The sequence below is a fragment of the Triturus cristatus genome, chromosome 2_2 (genome assembly GCF_964204655.1).
Source record: "Triturus cristatus chromosome 2_2, aTriCri1.1, whole genome shotgun sequence".
In the NCBI taxonomy this organism is placed as follows: domain Eukaryota; kingdom Metazoa; phylum Chordata; class Amphibia; order Caudata; family Salamandridae; genus Triturus; species Triturus cristatus.
The window spans coordinates 241,087,929-241,100,248 of NC_140582.1; positions in this window are offsets into that span (position 1 = coordinate 241,087,929).

Here is a 12,320-nt window from a genome sequence, read left to right on the forward strand (position 1 = left end):
AGTGTATCACGCTGATCCCGGAAAAAGAAAAAACAAAAAGAGTCAGAGAAGAAAAAGGAGGCCATGGAAAAGGAGATGAAAGAATACAGAATCCCCTCCCCCAACCCCCCACCCTGCACCTCTGCAAATGAGTACGGCCCCCCCCCCCAGCAGTGTGCCTGTCGCCCTGGAACCAGACCCGAAATATAGAAGAGTAGGGAAAAAGAGGTAGGAAAAGACCCCCACCGGGCGGGGGGGTAGAGAAAGTATTTATAAACTTGGAGGAGGGCCTTCATAACAGACCCCCGGCGTTCTCCCTCCCGCACGGTAAGGTTCCCCTAAAGTGAACAAGGAACAGCACCAAGACAATCTTCTCAAACCACGATGGGGAGCATTATGCACCTATTGTGCCAGTAGCCACGTCAGGAGAGCACGCCACCCCTAAGCCCGCCCGTCCACTAGGCGACCACCCCAGAGGGGCAGCCTCATCCCTGACCACTCTTCGGAATTCTGCCCACGCCAACCCCTCGACCCAGCATCACACCCAATGTTCCCAGGCAGAGAAATGTCCAACAACGACAGAGAAGCGACACACACAGGTGGGGTGGAAGTCTCTGAGGAACACAGTCCGCCGCGTGAAGAAACTGGCTTCCCAGGGCTGCCCTAGGATCTGTACTGCATGCAGGGTTCAGGGAGGCAGAAGCAGCCAAAGCAGACATTAGTTGCTGGAGTTGTCCCTGAGTCGTAGGAGGGCATGTACGGGACGAGGCCACCACAGCACACACAGGTCCATCGCCTCCGGGAGAGATCAGGCCCTCAGAAGGTCGAACACACTGTAGCATACTGGCCGGGGCGTCTAGTCGTGCACTAACCTCAGGGGCGGCCGCCACAGCATCCTCCTGCGCGCAGTGTGGGTAGTCTCTGCGTTCGTGTGAACAGGCGGGCCGCCACTGCCCCAACTCCGACGCAACACCATCGAGCCTATTCCCTAGGATCACGAAACCATGAACAAAGGAGGAGTGAAGAGTACCAAGAGCCTCGAGGAGGTCGCCGTACCCCAGCTCAGCTCTCTGCGCTCTTGCCGCCATACTCCCAGAAGTCGTACGCTCACAGGCCCGCCGCGACCCAGCGGACAGGATGGTAGGCTTCATCGCCCAAAGATGGCCGCCAAGTATGCCCGACCCTCACCGGGGCCGAGACAAACGTCGCGGTGTCCACGTCGCGGGTGGCCGGGTTCCGGGGGCAAGCAAAAAACTATCCTTGGTCACGGGCAACCGTCGTCCCCACCACGGACCAGCCCCCGCAGAAATCCGGGGGCGGCCCGCCGCGATCGGGGCAGGATACGGACGGCGGCCGGGCAGCTCACCAGCAAGGCAGGGGCAGCCACCGGAGGATCCAAAATTTGCACCCCCGGTCATGCACTCGGTCCGCTACGCTGGACAGTAGAAGTGACCATGTCGAAATGTAGGCCGAGTCCGGCACCGCTCCGGTGACCGACTCCACCCAGTCACCACTGGCCGCTGTTGTCGCACTGCCACCCGGCCACGGCGTCCACTCGATGTCCCGGCTCCAGGGCCGCGTCGGCCGCAAAGTTCAGATGCGATTTTCTCCGGCGATACCGCAGCTAGCAACTTCGGAGTCAGACAGTCGGGAGCCCCCCTCCTTCAGAAACACGACCACGTAGCACAGGTTGAGGATCTCAGGCAGGATATCCGTGCGGGATGCGGAGGTTCACGGAGCCGGGAGTCTACGCTGCCGTCCCGGTCGCCATCTTGGCTCCTCCCCCCGAGATAAGAGTCTTAAATGGGTTAACCAACTATTGATTGCTGAAGAGATCATACCCTTTCATGTAGCTCCATCTATTTTTTATTTCCCAAAATCATTTATGAATATAATAATTTATTAATTGGCATAATTTCAATTTCAATTTCTCAGTTACAGAATGCAAGCACGCTTCATCCTTATGAGAATACAATTATGTATTTGTTAAAAACTCATACCAAGGCCTCTTTGATATACAAACATCTTTTCTATTCTTGTGTAGTTAGACCCAAGTCCCGTACTGATTTAAAATAGGAAGAAGTAGTTTGGTCTATTGCCTGTTGGAATAATGTGTGGAATAAAATCCATGAATCATTGGGAGCCGGTAATACAACACAAACACTCTACTTTGTTTATAATAGCTTATTGGTAACACCTGTATCATTAATGAAATTGAACATCATTTCACAGGACAAATGTTGGTTTTGTGATGAGCAACATAGTGATTTAAAGCACATGTTATTTACCTGCCCTCATGAATCCAGATTTGTGAAGCAGATTTGAAATAAATGAACACAATTTTTAATATTATTATTCCTTTCACATTGCCTAGTAATTTTTTTGGTAGTGCTTCCCCTGATTGGGATGTTTCACCCATACAGATAAGTTAAAAGATATTTTACTTTCTGTGGTTTTACATCACATTACGTCTAATTGGAAGAATACTATAAATGCTTAGTTTAAAGCTTGATGAATACTGTTTGTTTTATTCATAGATTACATAAAGCATATATTAATTCTATTGCTTCAGCAATTGAAAGAGAACAGATGTGGTTACCTTTTACAACATTTCTTAACAAATTCCGCCTTCGTAGCAAACATATAGATGTTTTTACTGAAGAAGTAACAAACCCTCCATGATTATTTTTAGATAACCAATTCATATCATTATTTTAAGGCATCATTATATTAGTTTATACTGCTTATGGTATGTTTTATCATAAAAATCTTAGTTAGTTATAATTTAAAAAAAAAAAAATCTTCTTCTGTGGTTTGAAATATTGCAGGTCAGACACCACAGTCTGGTAGAAAGTCCAGACATTTATTAGGCGAATACAAAAGTACAGAGCATGTTTTGACACAAAATTATATAACAAAGCAACACATAAACTCATAAAAACATAAGAACAGTGTCACAGTAATTCACTTCCAGGAATACGTCACTGTATTCTTGGCGCACCATCCCCCTAGTACCAGTTATCAATTTCTCCCAGTATCCATGGGCCTTCATCCTCCTTCTTTATGAGAATGATTCAAGTACCAACTTTGTGTGAGCATGACCATCACTGTCATGAGGTCTAGTTCAGTACGTTATTTGTAAAAAAAAAAGTGCCAGGGCCCTCACCCGAGGTCACCGCAGCTTGCACCACAAATTGCCACTGCCAGTTCTGCCTGTACCTACAGAACTACTAACCATCACACTGCTACAAGTGTGACAATTCAGACTGTTCGATGCCCACACGACTATGAGAATGACTTTGGCAACAGGTATTTGTTGATTTCAATGTTTAGTGAAATATAAAAATGTTAGAACTGGGTTTTCTGGTTGGCATGGGTATGCATCCTGTCCAAGCAGGAACCATGACTCTAGTCAGGATAAGCTAGGTACACACTAAAATATACTGATCTCCTGTGGGTGATTTGATGAGGGTGATGGTGCTAACTGGCAGTGCACGATTACTAATGTCTACAAGACCAATCCATGCAGTGCTAGAGGGTAGGAAGAATCACCACACTCCCCAAATTTGATCGGAGGCCAATGTTAAGTAAGTCTTGTATGCCAAGCACACGCTCATCTGCATAAAACAATTTATGTTAGTAATTTTGATCACTATATTCTAAATAAAATACACAATTGTCCTCCAATGTTGTTTTATTCTTTCTTTTAATTCTTTCATTCTTTAGCCTCAGAGGCTAAAGAACGAAAGAATTAAAGGAAAGAATAAAAGAATATTGGAGGACAATTGTACCATGCTGTCAACCAAAACAAGGGCCAAGGATAATCAAGGGAAGTAGTGTTAAAACATGTGTTAAGGTCATAGCCCCCCCCCCCATGCTCTATCAATGATCTGCTTCTCACCTCTGCTTCAGATCCTTCTCTTTACTTAGGGGTACAATGCAGTGTAACAAAGTCTGGCCCTTTACACTAAAGGCACAGAATACTGCGAAAAAGGACAGAACCAGAACCCTTGCGGAGCTCAAGTGGATCTATTTAATTTTAGTTCAGTAATTAAATGGCTTTCAATGTTATCTAGTGTGTTATGTGAGTTACTTGAGTTACAGGAATTCTATTTGGGTTGCCACTTCAGGGGTCGGGTTTTCTTTGGGATCGGTGACACCATGTTAGGTAATAGTCAGTAGCAATCAATACGGGCTCCAGTCATGGAAACATTCTCAGTTTATGTTTTGTTTTTATTATTATTGTTGTTATATTGGGCATCGCTAAATGTATACAAATTTGCCAGCAAATCAAAAAGAACAGAGACACAGGAAAGTGCAGCGTGCACTAGTATCAATACTAATAAATGCCAATAAATACAACTATCATAAAAGAATAATTTATAAAATGATACGCTATAGGGTTAACAAGTCATAACCAGCCAATACCTCTGACTTCCAATCATGTAAGGGTTCCCAGATACGTTTTTATCGTGTTCTTTACTGATCATTATCAAGGATTAACATTACAAGTAAACAAATATTTAACAATTCTTGCCACAACATCTCAGGATCTGGAGCTCTAGCTGATAACCCATGGTGTGCCAAGACCAGCCTAGCCAGGGAAATAGCAAGAAAGTAGATACCCAATACTTCTGATGGAATCCAAGGGGAGTGCTCAAGTATAATTGGCTAAAAATTCTATTCACAATTAATAAGAAATAATTCTTTCAATTTCTGAAAAATAGAATCCTAATATCCTTGTAGACCAATGCAAGCAGCAAATATATGAATCTCACCTGCTCCTCCAACCCCCACCAAAAACATTGACTATCCTGCTTTATCCTTGTTTTATTTAACCGGTATTGGGTATAATATAAATCATTAAAAAACTTTAAATGATGGGCTTTAAGTCGAGAGACATTCAGAGCTGTGTTGCAAAGATGTCACCATAACTCCCAAAGAAACACACTGTTTCTCCACCCCGAGCTGGGGGAGCTCCTCCGTTGGTGCGGAGGAGTGTCACCCCACTTAAATGCCCCCCAGTTGAACAAGCATTTGCAATGCAATTCGTATCGCCTTTGGGACCTTATATTTACTTAGCTATGCAGCACATTAGCCTGGGTGCTGAAACATCTACTGTTCTTTAACATGGAGGGAAAGTAAGCACCAAACTGCGTGACACGCCAGGTATGGGAAAACATGGAGAGAAATATTGCCTTTCAGCGGGAAATGGTATAATATAAAATCAGGGCATTCGGTGGTCATATCACTGAAAATACAAGATTTGAAAAAAAACATTATTGTCTACGGGTGCTCGTGGAAGACAATTTCTTTGGACTGGAATCTAGAGAATGCAAAAGTGATTCTGGTATTTTACTGACCACTACTGGTCGTTTTCTATCAAGACAGTTAAATCGGCAGTTGAACAAGCAGAAAGCAATTCTGGTATTTTACTGACCTCTACTGGTCGTTTTCTATCAAGGGTTTTCAATAGAGGCAGTTGAACAGAAAAAAGTCCCTAAGTGGAAGTAGACAAGTCCCAGGGCTGCTCTCCAGAGCCCACAAAGTACATACACATATAAGTATATACTAAAGTATATACAAGAGGTCTCGAATGCTCGACCTAAAAATGAAATGGTAATTCTTGAACCATTTTATTTTCCTTCCACCAGTCCCGAAAAGAGAATCAGAAGGGTGCGGGCCTGCTGAGTGAGAGCAGCAGGGAGAGGGTAGGCGGTCCAAGCACTGTTTAAAGTTTGCATGTCTTTTTGGCCGGCCATCTTGTGATGGCCAGCCACACATGTGCACTTTCAACATCTCTAACCCAGCTGTCTTAAGACAGCTGGGTTAGAGCAAGTGCGGGCCTCCAGAAACTGTGGAGCGCCCGGTGAGGCCACTCCCCCAATCAGGTGCTGCTCTCATGCTGGTGAGCAGCGCTAGGATTGATCAAGGGAGTTTCCTGGTGGCTGGGCTGCAGTTGCAACAAGGGACATCTGGAGCGAGGAGGTCCTGCCACGTTCGGTAAATGTTTATTTATTTTTTATTTTATTGCGCACCCGCTACCTCCGTAGGTGCCAGCCACCACTGGCCCTGAGGTGGCGTAAATCAATTCTCCCCCTAACCTCGCAAGAATCAACTTATAGGGCAAATCTATATTCCCCTTGTGATTCAAGTTCATAAGTAAGTCAAGGAATTCACTCTGTGCAAAATTTAGTTGCCCTGCTTCCAAGCCCAGCACAAAATGACGAAGTTGGGGAAATCAGAAAAATCATTTACGGGGAACAGATAACTGCTGTTGTAATACCTCAAAAGAAAGCAGAGTGTCGTCCTTTTACAGTTGTCCTAGCATCTAGAGTTACATCCTTCCCCAACAGCTGAGTGCACTTTCATGTATGGACAATGGGAGATTCAGATTAAACCCTAGTAACGTATATTGGTTGTACTGGGCAATACCATGAAATACATTTTTTAAGTAATCCCAAATTTGAAGATAGACCCGTAGAGTCTTGAACCTGGTCCACTTAAAATAAAAAGTATCAATGATACATGTATGTGGTTTGAGATCTGACCCCCCCAAGGGAGATAATCTGGAAATATTAAACAGAGTGGCCATCGTTCCTTACCCAAGACAATAGTAGAGCGAAAAATGAAAGATGCTGACTGGTAAACTCGAATAGATGGTAGGGACATGCAACGCTAACCCAAGACCTTTGGAGATACTGTATCTTACACCTCGTTTTGTTTATAGTTCCATATGAACCATTGCCAAAGTGACTAGATGTTATTAAAGAAGCCCTTAGTGAGATATAATGTTATGCATCTAAACAAATACAAATATCGGGAGAGAATAATCATCTTAATAAGAGTATACCTCCCCTATATGCCCCAGATGCAATTGGCCCATTTATTAAAAGTCTCCGTAGAATGATTGTATACTTTTGCATAATTTAGATGAACTATTTCCTCCTGCAGTATAGTTAGTTCTATACCCAAATAAATCGCAGACTGAACCTTCCTTTTATCAGAATCAAGTGCAGGTTTGTTAGAAATCTACAGAATCTTATATGAATCAAGCTTATATCCAGACACACTGCTAAACTCTGTCGCCTAGCAGGGTAGCCACTGGAGAAGAGGTCAAATTCCCAACATCATCTACATAAGCCAAGACCTTGATTTCCAAGTGATGTAGATGAAGTGCACAAACTGAATCGATAAACCGCAAAGCCTGAATATAGGGCTCCAGATGTGATGCAAAAAGTTGTGGTGATAACGGACACCCTTGCTGGGTGCCTCTAGAGATTACAATATGATCCAATAACTTACCACAGCAGCGGATCCTTGCTATTAACCTCCTCTATAGCAACTTAATGTGGGTAATACACCCCGGGCCAAACTCTGACCCATTCATATACTCCCAGAGAAATTGCCAAGAGACCAGGTTGAATGCCTTTTCAGCATTTAAAATAACCATTCCTTTAACAGCCTCCTTCAGAAATGCCACCTTAAGGGCCATTATTGCCATGTCCATGTGAAACATTCTGTGTTTATGGCATGCATAGATTAGGCCAACCCATACAAACAATCTACATGTGTGTGGGTATTCAGTGACAGTTATGTCAGAGCTCACATGTGTGCAATGTAAATGGAGGAAGTGCAAACAGTTGACAGCTCTGGGCCTGACTGTGTCTGTAGCATATAACACTCAAGATTCGTCATTACTGTAGATCAGTGGTTCCCAAACTGTGGTCCATGAAGTCGTTTTAAAAGCACTGCAAAGTTCATTGTATAATCAGCAGTTTTCAGGCAACAATAAAAGTGTCAAGATATGGCATGGCTTGGCGCCGACAGCGATGGCCACTTAACGCGCTCGCTCCGCCGCAGCCGGGGCTTTCAAACTCCGTAAATCCGTCCAAATCCTGATTGCGCGGAGTCGGAGCGGCGCCCCAGGTGTCGGAGGGGGCACAGACCCCAGACATCCTACTTCTAGCCCGCAAGATCCTCGGACGAGGCGCCGGGACGGCCGGGAAAGAGTGGCATCGGCGCTGCAACTGAGCGGCGGCGCCCGGCTGCCAGGTGGGCGGGCAGGAGAGTCACGTGAGGACCCGGCAGCGGAGCGCGAGAGGCCGTGAGGAGCGCGGCAGCTGTGGGGCTCTCCCGGACGTTCCTTGCCTCTGCCGGGGCAGGCGCGAGACATCCTTCGGCCGGGGACCCGGGAATCATACCGAACGGCTGGCTGATGAGGAGGCGGAGCACGTAACGGCCCAGGGAGAGAGAGGTGCTACTGGGCCTCTACAGACACGAGAGGGCGTCCGGCGCGTCCCAGGCAGACCGCCCTGGTGTGGTGAGCGGTGCCCGGAAAATCAGCGCGGCCACGGAGGTGAGCGAGATATATGGCATTCCAGGGAGGTGCGTGCCCACCTTGGATCGGCGGTATCTGGTGAGCGGGCACGGTACATAAGCCGAAACTACGGCGACAGGGGCCTACTCACGGCGCGACATGGGACAAGCTTTGGGGCACCGCCACCGGGACAGTTGGTCACATATTGGGGCAATCGCAACCTGCGCGGACAATAGCGCTGGACCGGATATCAGACCCCGGGGGCGGCCTTATATGTAACCGTGACGCACTAGCCGGGCTGCGATCCCAGGACAGCGGAGGGGCTCGCAGGCACGGAGTGTGGTGGGAGGACTCTTGCTGGTGGCGCAACATTGACCAGTGTCCGGGGAAGAGGCTGAGGGAAGGAAACCACGCGGACCGCAGGGGTGCCTGGCGCGAGCCTGATGACGAGTGACTCAACGCCCCCCGTGTCGAGCCTGCGCCGAGGGACAACAGGGGCTAGCCACTGGAGGCATACCAGCAGACGGACGAGCCACAGCAATGAGGCCTAAAAATAGCGCCGCGGTGCAATCGAACAAGCTTGACAAATACGCCCTTCCTAAGCTGGCGACGCAGCCCGACGGCGCGCAGGAGGAGCTGCGGGGGGAGCCGGAGCCCTTCCTGCAATCCATTATGGCAGCCATAAAAGGGCTGGGGACCACCCTAGAAACTAAAATGGACAAAATGTCGATAGAAATTAACCTTATGAGGGCCGACATGTCCAAAACTACGGACCGAGTCAAGGAGACCGAGATACATGTCACGGACCTGCACACAACCACTAAACGCCTGGAAGAGAGGCGCCCTAACTCATCAACACCGTCAGATGGCGGTGAAGCTCGAGGACCAAGAAGGGAGGGCCCGGCGCAGCAATGTTAGAGTGGTGGGGGTCCCCGAGGGACGGGAGGGCCCGAGCGTTGACCTCTTCCTGGAAGACCTCATCCTGAACCACCTCAAGCCTGCCAGACTATCGTCGCTATTCACGGTAGTAAGGGCCCATAGAGCGCCAGTTCCCAAACCACGGCCGGGAGCGCCTCCCAGAACTATTATCGCAAAGATCCTAAACTACAGAGACCGGGACGCCATCTTGCAGGCAGCCAGGACCCGGGGGGACGTTAAATTGGACAACGCCATCATTCGGTTCTTTCCGGACTTCACGCTGAAGGTACAGCAGGAGAGACGCTCCTTTCAAGGGGTGAAAGCATCTTTACGACAGCAAGGGATTAAATATATGATGTTCTTCCCTGCGAAGCTCAAAATCCTTGTAGATGGGAAGTCGCTCTTCTTCACCGAGCCCCAGGAGGTTCGGGACTGGTTGGAGGGGCGCTCGGATCAAAGGAAGGGGCCTGGAGTCACGGCAAAGCGCAGGGACTCAGGGCCTCGTGAGGGAGCATCCACGGGAGAACTTCTGGACCAGGAACACTGTACGGGGCGCACGTGGAGACCAAGGTCCAACAGCCCGGGCCCGGCGACATGATGGCAGATCAGATGTAGCCGGCGCTGCCATGACCCGCCAGGGACAGATGGTGAAAAACTGTAATGTATACCCTGGGGGGGGGCGGACCCGGGGGGCGGCGGGGTATGGTCTTGCTGGACTGTTTGTAGGTCACACACTTTTGGTGCTGCGCTTTTGGGGGTGCTTCATGTGTTATCACAACCAGACACACCTGAGGGCGGAGGAGCCGCTCTGCTCCCCATGACTGGCATTTATGCTACTGTGTCACCGGGGTTACGGCTGCGGGCGGCTGGAGTCTGCCATTGACCGTTGCCCCCAGGCATAGTTGTTCACCTGTTGGGGCAATAGGCGCTCTGCTGATTGGGGATGTGGGTAGTTTGGAACCTACGTGGCAGGGTAGCAGGGAGGGGGGGCTTGTGGATGGAGTTCTTAAGTTTGATGTTGAGGTATGTTGGGCGGGGGGCAGGGGGCGAAGGGACAGGAGGGGGGATTGTTTATCTGTCATGCGAATCCGAAGTGATCATACACCAAAGAGTGGGCAGGGTACACGAATGGTTTGAGGCAAGCTACTTTCACAACAACCATGCACTGGGATAAAAGTCTTAAACTTATCAGTTGGAATGTAAACGGGTTGGGGGACAAAATAAAAAGAAGTATTGTACTACAACACCTCAGGCGACACTCCCCGGATGTGGCACTACTGCAAGAAACCCATCTAATGGGTAACACATGTAAAGCACTCAACCGATGGGGCTACCGGCTGGTTGCTCATGCGGGGTTCACTACCGGCTCTAGGGGAGTAGGAGTCTTGTTGCGCCATAGCTTCCCCTTCGAGGCCCAGCAACACTGGGCGGACCCGCTTGGACGGTTCGTGGCGGTCGCGGGGAAATGGGAGGGGCGCGTGCTTGTACTCGTGGCGGTGTATATTCCGCCTGGACTGCAAGTCCAATCATATAGGGACCTGAGCACCTTTCTGCTGGGGCTGCCGGAGGGACGCCTGGTGATTGGAGGTGATTTCAACGCCGTCCTTTCGGGGGCGCTAGATAGACACCCTCCCCGGGACATAGCGCCGGGACAGCAGTGGTTCCCCGCATTTCTTGACGCCTTCGGCTTTGTGGATCTTTGGAGAAGGCTACACCCCAATAGTAAAGAATACACATTCCTGTCGGGTGCTCATCGCACGCTCTCGCGGATCGACTATATTCTGTCTCCTGTGCAAGTGGACATGCGAACCACGGCCATTAAACACCTGCCTAGGGGTATCTCTGACCACTCACCGTTGTGGGCCCACCTCACGATAGGGGACCACCGTGTGGAGGGTGTACCGCGTATCAACCCTTGGTATCTGAAGGGGCTGGAAACTAGGGCAGCACTGGGTAGAGTAGTGGAACAATATTTTCTTGATAACGAAGGCACTGTAGACTCCCCCGCTACTCTGTGGGAGGCATTCAAGACAGTGCTCCGGGGCCAAGCCCTCTCGGTGATCGCAGGTAGACGGGCGGATAAAGAAACACAGCTGAGGGAGATCGAGAGCAACATCACTAGACTGGAGGAAAGTTCAGGGAGCGGCCTGGATGACGATCTCACCCATCAACTGCAGCTAAGGGCGGCAGAATACAAATCCATAGCTACAGACGAGGCGCGGGCTCTGGCGCGTGAGAGGGATGGGCGCATATACGATCATGGAGACAAGGCGGGTAAGCTTATAGCCTGGCTCAAAAAAAAAGAGAAGGCGCAGCGTGTGGTCTCTGAGGTTAAGAGTGCGTCGGGTGTTCTCCTCTCTGAGCCCCACGATATTGCGGGGGAATTTGCCAGACATTTTGAACGGGTGTACCGTGGAGACTCTGAGCTCACGGAGAATGACTCAGCCGAGTTTTTAGCAGACATTAAACTGCCCACTCTCTCAGCACACGACCGTGATGAGCTGGAGGGAGATCTCACTGCAGAAGAGCTGACTAAGGCGATGGGGGATCTTAAGGTAGGCAAGGCGATGGGGCCAAACGGTCTTCCTATCGAACTGTACAAACTCAAGCCAGATAAAATAGCCCCACACTTGAAAGCTATGTTCGACGACAGTAAGAATCTCAGGAAGCTGCCGAGGGATCAGCGCATTGCGACGCTGGTCACCATTCCAAAGCCTGGGAAGCCTAGGGACAAGTGTGCCTCCTATAGACCAATATCCCTTCTGAATGCAGAGCCCAAAATACTGGCGAAATTGCTAGCGAACAGACTCCGGCCTGTCATCACGAAGTTGGTGCACCCGGACCAATCGGGATTTATACCACATCGGAATACAGCTCTTAACCTGCGGCGCCTGCATGGCGTTCTGGGGCGTTGCCCTGGAATCCAGGAAGATGCAGTGGTGGTCTCGTTGGACGCCACCATGGCATTTGACACGTTAGAGTGGGCATACCGATTTGCGGTACTTCAGAAGCTGGGATTTGGACCCAATTTCGTGGGGTGGATCCGCCTTCTGTATGCCGACCCACTGGCGCAAGTAGCGGTCAATAATAAAAGGTCGGAGGT